This window comes from Triticum dicoccoides, chromosome 6B, assembly GCF_002162155.2.
Source record: "Triticum dicoccoides isolate Atlit2015 ecotype Zavitan chromosome 6B, WEW_v2.0, whole genome shotgun sequence".
Lineage (NCBI taxonomy): Eukaryota > Viridiplantae > Streptophyta > Magnoliopsida > Poales > Poaceae > Triticum > Triticum dicoccoides.
Genome location: NC_041391.1, coordinates 247,648,045 through 247,657,284, shown reverse-complemented (window position 1 = coordinate 247,657,284; position 9,240 = coordinate 247,648,045).

Here is a 9,240-nt window from a genome sequence, read left to right as displayed (position 1 = left end):
ACTTGTGCGGCCTCCAGGGCACTGTCCGGCAGCAGAGCTAGATCATGTCCATCGTGACAGTGCGGTGCGCTTGGCTGTGGCTCAAACCCGTCGAAGATCAAGTCTCCGCGGACGTCAGCCGTATAGTTCCAACTTCCAAATCTGACCTGATGGCCAGGGGCGTAGCTTTCAATCTGCTCCAGATGGCCAAGCGAGTTGGCCCGCAGTGCAAAGCCGCCAAATACGAAGATCTGTCTGGGGAGAAAAGTCTCACCCTGGACCGTGTCGTTGTTGATGATCGAAGGAGCCATCGGGCCTAAAGGTGACGACACAGAGGAACTCTCAATGAAAGCACCAATGTCGGTGTCAAAACTGGCGGATCTCGGGTAGGGGGTCCCGAACTGTGCGTCTAGGCGGATGGTAACAGGAGACAAGGGACGCGATGTTTTTACCCAGGTTCGGGCCCTCTCGATGGAGGTAAAACCCTACTCCTGCTTGATTAATATTGATGATATGGGTAGTACAAGAGTAGATCTACCACGAGATCAGAGAGGCTAAACCCTAGAAGCTAGCCTATGGTATGATTGTTGTTCGTCCTATGGACTAAAACCCTCCGGTTTATATAGACACCGGAGAGGGCTAGGGTTACACAGAGTCGGTTACAATGGTAGGAGATCTACATATCCATATTGCCAAGCTTGCCTTCCATGCCAAGGAAAGTCCCATCCGGACACGGGACGAAGTCTTCAATCTTGTATCTTCATAGTCTAGGAGTCCGGCCAAATATGATAGTTCGGCTATCCGGACACCCCCTAGTCCGGGACTCCCTCAGTGGGCCAGCCACCCCTTGGGCCCACGTGTCATTCACCCAAAGGCAGTTGCAGTAAGTCAATGAAGCTGCGTCCCCCTCCGTGCCGGTGCAGTATAGTCATCTCACCGGACCTCTAGTTGGGGCCAAACGAGAGAAGTTTGATGTTTACTGGTTTATTGGTCCCCTTTGCATTTTGCGCCAAGTTTTGAACTTTGATTTAACTAATAAAATGTTAATGCATGTAAACAAAAATGTTGTGCAAGTCACCTTACGAAAACCAAATAATCCCAAAACACTTAGGCACGATGCATTAACTCCCTCCTTGTTTCTTATTTCGTGACATATCAACCAATGAGAGATGTGGGCCGTGCATGCTTTCAGTGACTTGAGACTACCAAACATGACATGCAGTGTTTAGTTCATTGCATGTAATCCTATTAGTTAGCAAAAAGACATTAAGTTCTCTCGTCGATAGGAATAAAACAATACACCATGTATTTATTTACAAAGGGAGTAGTACATTTTTTGTGACATGCATTACTAGATATTGCTAGTCAAATACTAAAATCTAGATGGACGTGGTAGTACTCCTAAATCCAGACGGTGGTGCTACTAGTACTAGTAGTAGTACTACCAATGTAGTAGGAGTACTAGCACTGTACTACCCGTTGGTCAAATTATTACGTGTTGCTCCTCACAGTGAAGTGACAAGACCCTGCGCCGGAGATGACACCTGAGTATAGGCGCCGTGTTCGGCATACCATAGTCAGCCTCACCGTCTGCAGTCACTATCATCATGGCTGTAGAGCTAGCCTACTTACAACTAGCCCTGTTCGACATAATTTCCCGTGCGTAGATGCCCGTGCATTGCACGGAACACCAAGATTGGGGGTGGACGGCGCCGGCAGCGGCCATCGCGCCAGATTTTTCCACGGCCTTCTAGATATGGTGGGGAGGAGATAAGGCTGATTGTGAGAGACAAGGAGTTGTTTGTAAATAGGGAACAAGTGCGGGCATCTTTTGCAAAAATGGAGAAGTTTGGTTTGTATGCATTAGATCTAGATCCGACGGCTATTGGTGAAAGATGGGAGGCACAACATCATCACCAACTTAGGACCTGTTTGATTCGTAGGATTTTGAAAACGCAGGAATAGGACATGGCAATATTACAAGTTTCAAACTAATATTACAAATGTTAGGAGTAATGCTGCACCTACGAAGAGGGAATTACTAGGAAGTTTACGTAAGAACTTTCATTACTTTAGGTGGATGCAGCATTATCATACAAACTAAAATCCACCACCCTGACAAGTCACTAATGGGCAAATAAGTTTTTGAGTCTCTGGCCACTTGATGTTTCAAAAACAAATTCAGCTTCTGTGGAGACTTTGTCATTTAGGCTTAGACGCTTGCGGTGATCAGCACACCATTCATTGTTGTGCCAGAGAACGCCAAACCTCATTACCTTGAGCACACTTGCCTCCAGAACAAAGAACATGGCCAATTTAATCTCAGATGTGCTATCTCGGTAGTTGATCAAATCAATTTTTGTAAGATGGAGATCGAGGCATTCGATGAGATTGTTATAGTGCAGCACATTTTTCACTTTTGGGTCTTTTTTTATCTGCAAAAGAAGAGAACATATTAGAGAAGCTGGCTGTATAAGATTGCCGTGTCATCAAGAGGTACCAATATCATTCGCTCATATGATAGGGTTGGCTGGCTAGTGATATTTTTTTCACTCACTCTCTCTCTCTCCCTCCCTCTCTCTATTTCTGTTTCCTCTCATTTAAATAGGAGCACGTGAAGAGCTTGGGCATTTGCTGCCTTCCACTATGTGGCCGATGCCATATTTCGCAAAAGTATGCCACATAATACGCATCGATGTCAAATCAAAAGATTTTGGCACCGCTCTCACGATGTGAGAGAGTTGGCACCGATGTGCACACAGACCCACATGTATAAACAAATCAATCAAACCAACTACACCAGCCTCTCACTCTCCCAAACAAGTGTTTTTTATTTCCTCAGTCCTCTCTCTGTCTCTCCCACGCAGTGTTTTTCATTGCGTGAGTTAATTTGGCACCGGAGCAAAGTAGGTGATCCAGATTGGGGCACCAGGTGAGCAATGGAGGGGTAAACAAATGTAAGACAAGAATTTTGGAAGAGAGGGAATACTACCTCGTATTTAGTATAAAATTTTGACCATAGATTTACCTAAGAAAATGCCAATGCATGTCACTAAAAATTACACCATTTTAAATTATGTTCAAATACGAATCCAACAATATAGTTCTTAGTGACATGCATTAACATTTTGTCAGTTAAATCTATGGTCAAATTTTGATACTACAAAATTGGAAGAGTAAACCAGGAGGGAGGCAGTACTTGCTCTTAGGGTAACCATAGAGTTACTGGAGTAGTCTAAGTTACTTTCCACTATGACTAGCCTAGGCTACTATAGTAGTATAGCATAAAAACGATGCAGGTGATCACGTGAGAAAAAATACTAAAAACATTTCTTTCGATGCAGTGCGTAGATGCAGTTTTGAACACTACACTTGTCATCATAATTTGGGAAAATTACGAAAATAATTGAGTTACATTGTGATTACCATTTACTAATAGGAAAGAAGTTTCACCTCAATGACTAGCTTCTCCGTGCACGGAAAGCATGTAAGAAATCCAACAACTTGATCCAGATTGGGGCTGATAGATTTTAGTGCCAAGATCTTGACTGTGCGCATGGACTGGGTCAAGCTTGTGGGAATCATTTTCTGGAAGACGGTCGTAAATACATCAAGAAGAAATTTAAAAATGTGAATTTCAAGAAGATGGAGAAGAAGATGAGTGATGTACCTGAACGATTACGGATCCAATAAAGAGTTTGGAGAATTTGGCAAACGAGTACACCAACGCTGTCAATTTCGGCATGTCAATGACCCTGATTTTTGCTAGACCTTCTAGATCCGATACATGCAATCTCTCAAGGAAAGGCGCATTCTTAATGACCATAACGTGGAACAGCTGGAGTGATCTCTTCCCAATTGATGTCTTGTTGCGGGGCCAGCAAGACACATAAATCCATCGGAGATTCATCGAGGCGATGTGGAGGCTAATGAACCCGTGGATCTGCTCCAGACGAAGGTACTCGAGCGCAGTACAGCTACGGAGCAGGTGCTCCATAGCCTTCTTCGAGATGACAATGTCGAAGAGGTCGAGCTGCTTGAGTTGAGGGAGAAGAAGGGCGGGCGTGGCATTAATCTGGGGAAGATAGCAGGAGCTGAAGCTGGCGCGGCGCAGCGTTGGCGTGAGGTGGAGCGTGGACGGCGGCAGAGAGCGACATCGTCCAGCTTCAAAGTTGAGCTCCACGAGCTGATCTAGGGCAGGGGATAAGAACCACTCGTCGAACTTGGGTTGGACCTTGCAGTTGGTACTGAACATGCGGATGTCAAGGCGTCTGGCTGGCCCAGGGTGCGATGAAAGGATCTTGGAGACTGCGGCCATGCGTTTGCAATCCCCGTCGCAGAGGTAGCTGTCGACGGTGAGGTTGAGGGGGACGCGGCGCCAGAGGGGGCGCCACCGCCGGGAGAGCAGGGCGGTCTGCATGGCGGATTTGGTGGCGAGGAGGTCGATGATGACAAGTAGCATGTCGACGGGGAGGCTGCTGATGAAGTCCAGGCTCGCCAGATGCGGTTTTGGCTCGAGCCGCCTCCACTTGTTGGTTGCCTCGCCGTCCATCTCAACCGGCGGCGACGCCGGTGTACACGTGTGCTAGTGTGTGTTGTGTGTTGGGTGTGCGAAAGTGCGTCCTTCTGTGCATGCCGCCGTGCAATGGTGAATTGTGCGCGAGTGCGTCCTTCACACGCAAGAAGTGTGTCCTTAATGCGCCCTCAATTTACTAGCGTGCGGGGTGCTACCCTGAGTGGTTTCAACTTTGTTTACTTCACCGCATGTCAGATGGGCCTCTAGTTTACTTATTTTCACCCACTGCCACATGGGCCAGCACACGAAGATACAGAACACGAGCTGACAAGGCAGCATGTGGATTGGTTGACCGGTCAACTAAACAATATACGGAGCTATATGCTAACACAGTGAGCGTATAATCCGTCGGTATAGAGAGTTTGAGTGAGAGGGGAGGCCCGTGAGAGATAGCAGAGAGAGAGAGAAAGAGTTACTCCCTCCGTTCGATAATGTAGTTCCAACATTTTTTTAGAGTCAAACTTTTGAAACTTTGACCAAGTTTATAAAGAAATTACTTATATCTACAACACCGAAGATAAATGATAGTATGAAGTAAGTACATGTTGTGATGAATCTAATGATCGTTCCAAATGTAAATGTTTTTCTCCACATATACCTGGTCAAACTTTTCTGAGGTTTGTCTTTTCAAAACATCCATATGCTTATGGACGTAACAGACTCCCTAACTAGAGAGAGAGAGAGAGAGAGAAATAGAAAGAGTGAGTGAAAAAAGTGTGTGTGCGTGTGTGAAAGAGACATGGACAACACACGATAAAAGTAGAGAAAAAGTGTGCGTGTCTTATGCAAACATATCACACATGCATCTTCGACAACGGAGGCAAGGTGAGGAGATAGTGTTTTGTTGTTTGGAACTAAGAGAGCAAGACCCCTAGCACGTGGCCAAGAGGGATCTGACAAACAAGGGAGAGAGCTCGAGAGAGACGTACGGAGAAAATGCAGACATGGGGAGGAGAGAGTGTATGTTTGTCATAGAGAGATCCCCTGGAGATCGTGATGGGACTACATGGGTGGGAGATCGAGTGACAAGGTGTGTGCGTGATAGAAGATGCCCCGGGAGATATCGAGATAGACGTATGGATGGAAGGAGACAATACGTGTGTTCCTCATGGCTGGTAAGAGATAATCATACTTAGGAGGGGGGAGTGCTTGCGCCTATGATGGAGTGAGGGATTATGGTACTTAGGGGGGTGCGTGTCACATGAGATAGAACAAGGGCGTAGAGTGTTGGATGGGTCTATATGTGTAGCGCGAGCGAGACATGTGTATGTGTGAACTAGGGAGATATAAGATCAGTTTGGCTTGCGTCCTGAGCATATTTTGCCTGGCCTGGGGTTGTGGCTGGATTTCATGCACGCTTTTTTGGTTGCTACCCTGTGAAAAAGAAAGCCCGACTGACCTGGATTCCCTTGCACTTTAATTAGCCTGGTTGGACTCCAGACACTGCAAGTAGCCTAGCCCAGGCGACCGATTTCGAACACCTGGCCGTGCCTGGTCGTGCGGCCACGAGGCTAACAGCAACCTGGATGGATATTAGCATTAAATAATTGTTGCATGGATTGATTGATGGGACGTTGATGCTTTGCCTGGACCAGGCATGAACCAAATGCTTCAGCACCACACAAGCCTGGCCATGCAGAAATATTTTACATCTCACGTCCACACCAGGCAGTACTGGCCATCAAGGCATGAGGGTCAGGTCACGAACCAAACTGACCAATAAAGTTTGAGAGAGATTGAGGAGCCCCGATAAGGCTGAGTGGTGCGTCAGATAGCTGAGAGGGGGAAAGAGTGTAGGATCGAAAGTATGTCTAGAGGGGGGGTGATTAGACTACTTGGCCAAATAAAAATCTAGCCTTTTCCCAATTTTAGTTCTTGGCAGATTTTAGCAACTTAGCACAATTCAAGCAATATTAACACAATTCAAGCAAGCATGCAAAGAGTATATGAGCAGTGGAAAGTAAAGCATGCAACTTGCAAGAATGTAAAGGGAAGGGTTTGGAGAGTGCAAACGCAATAGGAGACGCGGATGTTTTTGTCGTGGTTCCGATAGGTGGTGCTATCGTACATCCACGTTGATGGAGACTTCAACCCACGAAGGGTAACGGCTGCGCGAGTCCATGGAGGGCTCCACCCACGAAGGGTCCACAAAGAAGCAACCTTGTCTATCCCACCATGGTCGTCGCCCACGAAGGACTTGCCTCACTAGGGTATATCTTCACGAAGTAGGCGATCTCCTTGCCCTTACAAACTCCTTGGTTCAACTCCACAATCTTGTCGAAGGCTCCCAAGTGACACCTAGCCAATCTAGGAGACACCACTCTCCAAGAAGTAACAAATGGTGTGTTGATGATGAACTCCTTGCTCTTGTGCTTCAAATGATAGTCTCCCCAACACTCAACTCTCTCTCACAGGATTTGGATTTGGTGGAAAGAAGATTTGAGTGGAAAGCAACTTGGGGAAGGCTAGAGATCAAGATTCATATAGTAGGAATGGAATATCTTGGTCTCAACACATGAGTAGGTGGTTCTCTCTCAGAAAAATGTATGTTGGAAGTGTAGGCATGTTCTGATGGCTCTCTCCATGAATGAAGAGTGGGTGGAGGGGTATATATAGCCTCCACACAAAATCTAATCGTTACACACAACTTGCCAATCTCGGTGGGACCGAATCGTCAAACTCGGTCGGACCGATTTAACAAATAATGTGATCGTTAGGATTTTCGATGGGACCGACATGCAACTCGGTAGGAGCGATATGGTTAGGGTTAGGGCATAACGTAATCTCGGTGAGACCGATTACACAAATTCGGTGAGACCGATTTTGGTAATGAACACACAGAGGGTTGGTCAGGCAAACTCGGTGGGACCAATTCGCTCATCTCGGTTGGACCGAAATGTTACGAAAGGGAAACAGAGAGTTAACATTGCAATCTCGGTGGGACCGATCTCTCATCTCGGTTTGACCGAAACGTTATGAAGGGAAACAGAGAGATTATAATCCCATCTTGGTGAGACCGAGATCCCTATCGATGAGACCAATTTGCCTAGGGTTTGTGGCAGTGGCTATGACATCTGAACTCGGTGGCGCCGGATAGAAAGAGTTGGTGGGGCCGAGTTTGACTTTTGGTTTAGGTCATAAGTGGATATGAGAAAGTAGTTGAGGGATTTGGAGCATATCACTAAGCATTTTGAGCAAGAAAGCCATTAAGCAACACCTCATCCCTCCTTGATAGTATTGGCTTTTCCTATAGACTCAATGTGATCTTGGATCACTAAAATAGAAAATTTAGAGTCTCGTGCTTTGAGCTTGAGCCAATCCTTTTGTCCTTAGCATTTTGAGGGATCCACTTTTCTCATCCATGCCATGCCAATCATTGAGCTTTCCTGAAATATTTATCTTGAAATAGCATTAGCTCAATGAGCTATATGTTGTTAGGAATTACCAAAACCACCCAGGGATAGTTGCACTTTCAAAGAGATATTCCATCCGCTCGATAATGCAGTGCATGTGAATTTTTTAGAAGTCAAACTTTGGAAACTTTGATTAGGTTGACGCAAATGTTATTTATATCTACAATACCAAAGATACATCATACAAAACTAGATCTCATGGTGAATCTAATGGTATATGTTTGCCGTTCTAGATGTAATTATTTTTCGCCACGTACATGGTCAAACTTTGTGATGTTTGACTTTTTAATAAATCTATATGCTATGGACCGAGGAGTGTGCCTAAGTCGAGACAAATCAAGTGCGTGTGAAGGAGAATGAGTAAGTGTGCAAAAAGAGTATGTGTGTGGAAGAGAAAGAGACAACAAACGTTAAATTAGAGAGAGTGTGTGTTTTTTCGTTTCTTATGCGAACATATCACGCATGCATCTCCGAGATAGAAAAGCGAGGCGAGGAGATACACGAAGATAGCTAGTGTGTGATTGTTTGCAACAGAGAGAGACATCCTTGTGGCACATGTCCAATAGAGGTCTGGCCAACAAGGAACAAAGGTCGAGAGGGACACATGGAGGACATGGACGCATGGGGAGGGAGAGAGGGTGTGTTTGTGATAGAGAGATCCCCTCGAGATCGTGAGGGGACTATATGGGTGGGAGATCGAGAAAAGTGTGTGCGTGATAGAAAGATGCCCCAAGAGAAATCGAGATAGACCATGCATATGTTTGTGATGGAGACTATGATTAGCTAGTCATATAGATATAGGGGGGACTGCATGTGCTTACAATTGAGTGAGAGACCATCATACTTGGCTAGCTAGGCATGAGATTGTGTGTGTGTGTGCGTGCTTGTGAGATGGAGAGAGAACGAGGGAGAGAGATAGAGTTTTAGATGGGCCTATCGAGTGCGAGTGAGATATGCATGTGTATGTGTGACCCAGGTGGATGGAGAGTTTGAGAGAGGGGGGGAAGAGCTCCGAGTCGATAGAGTGGTGCGTGAGAGAGTTACGGGCAATGAGCCAAGGAATTTGTGTGCATACGATGAGTTCACCCAAGATATCTAGCTTGGACTAGCTAGAGTATCATACATAGTGTGCGAGAGAGACCTATAGATGGTGTATATATGCATGCGAACTAGAAAGACCCCCCCCCACACACACACACACACAAAGAGAGAGAGAGAGAGAGAGAGAGAGAGAGAGAGAGATGGAGAGAAAGCGAGAGGGACCAACAAGGT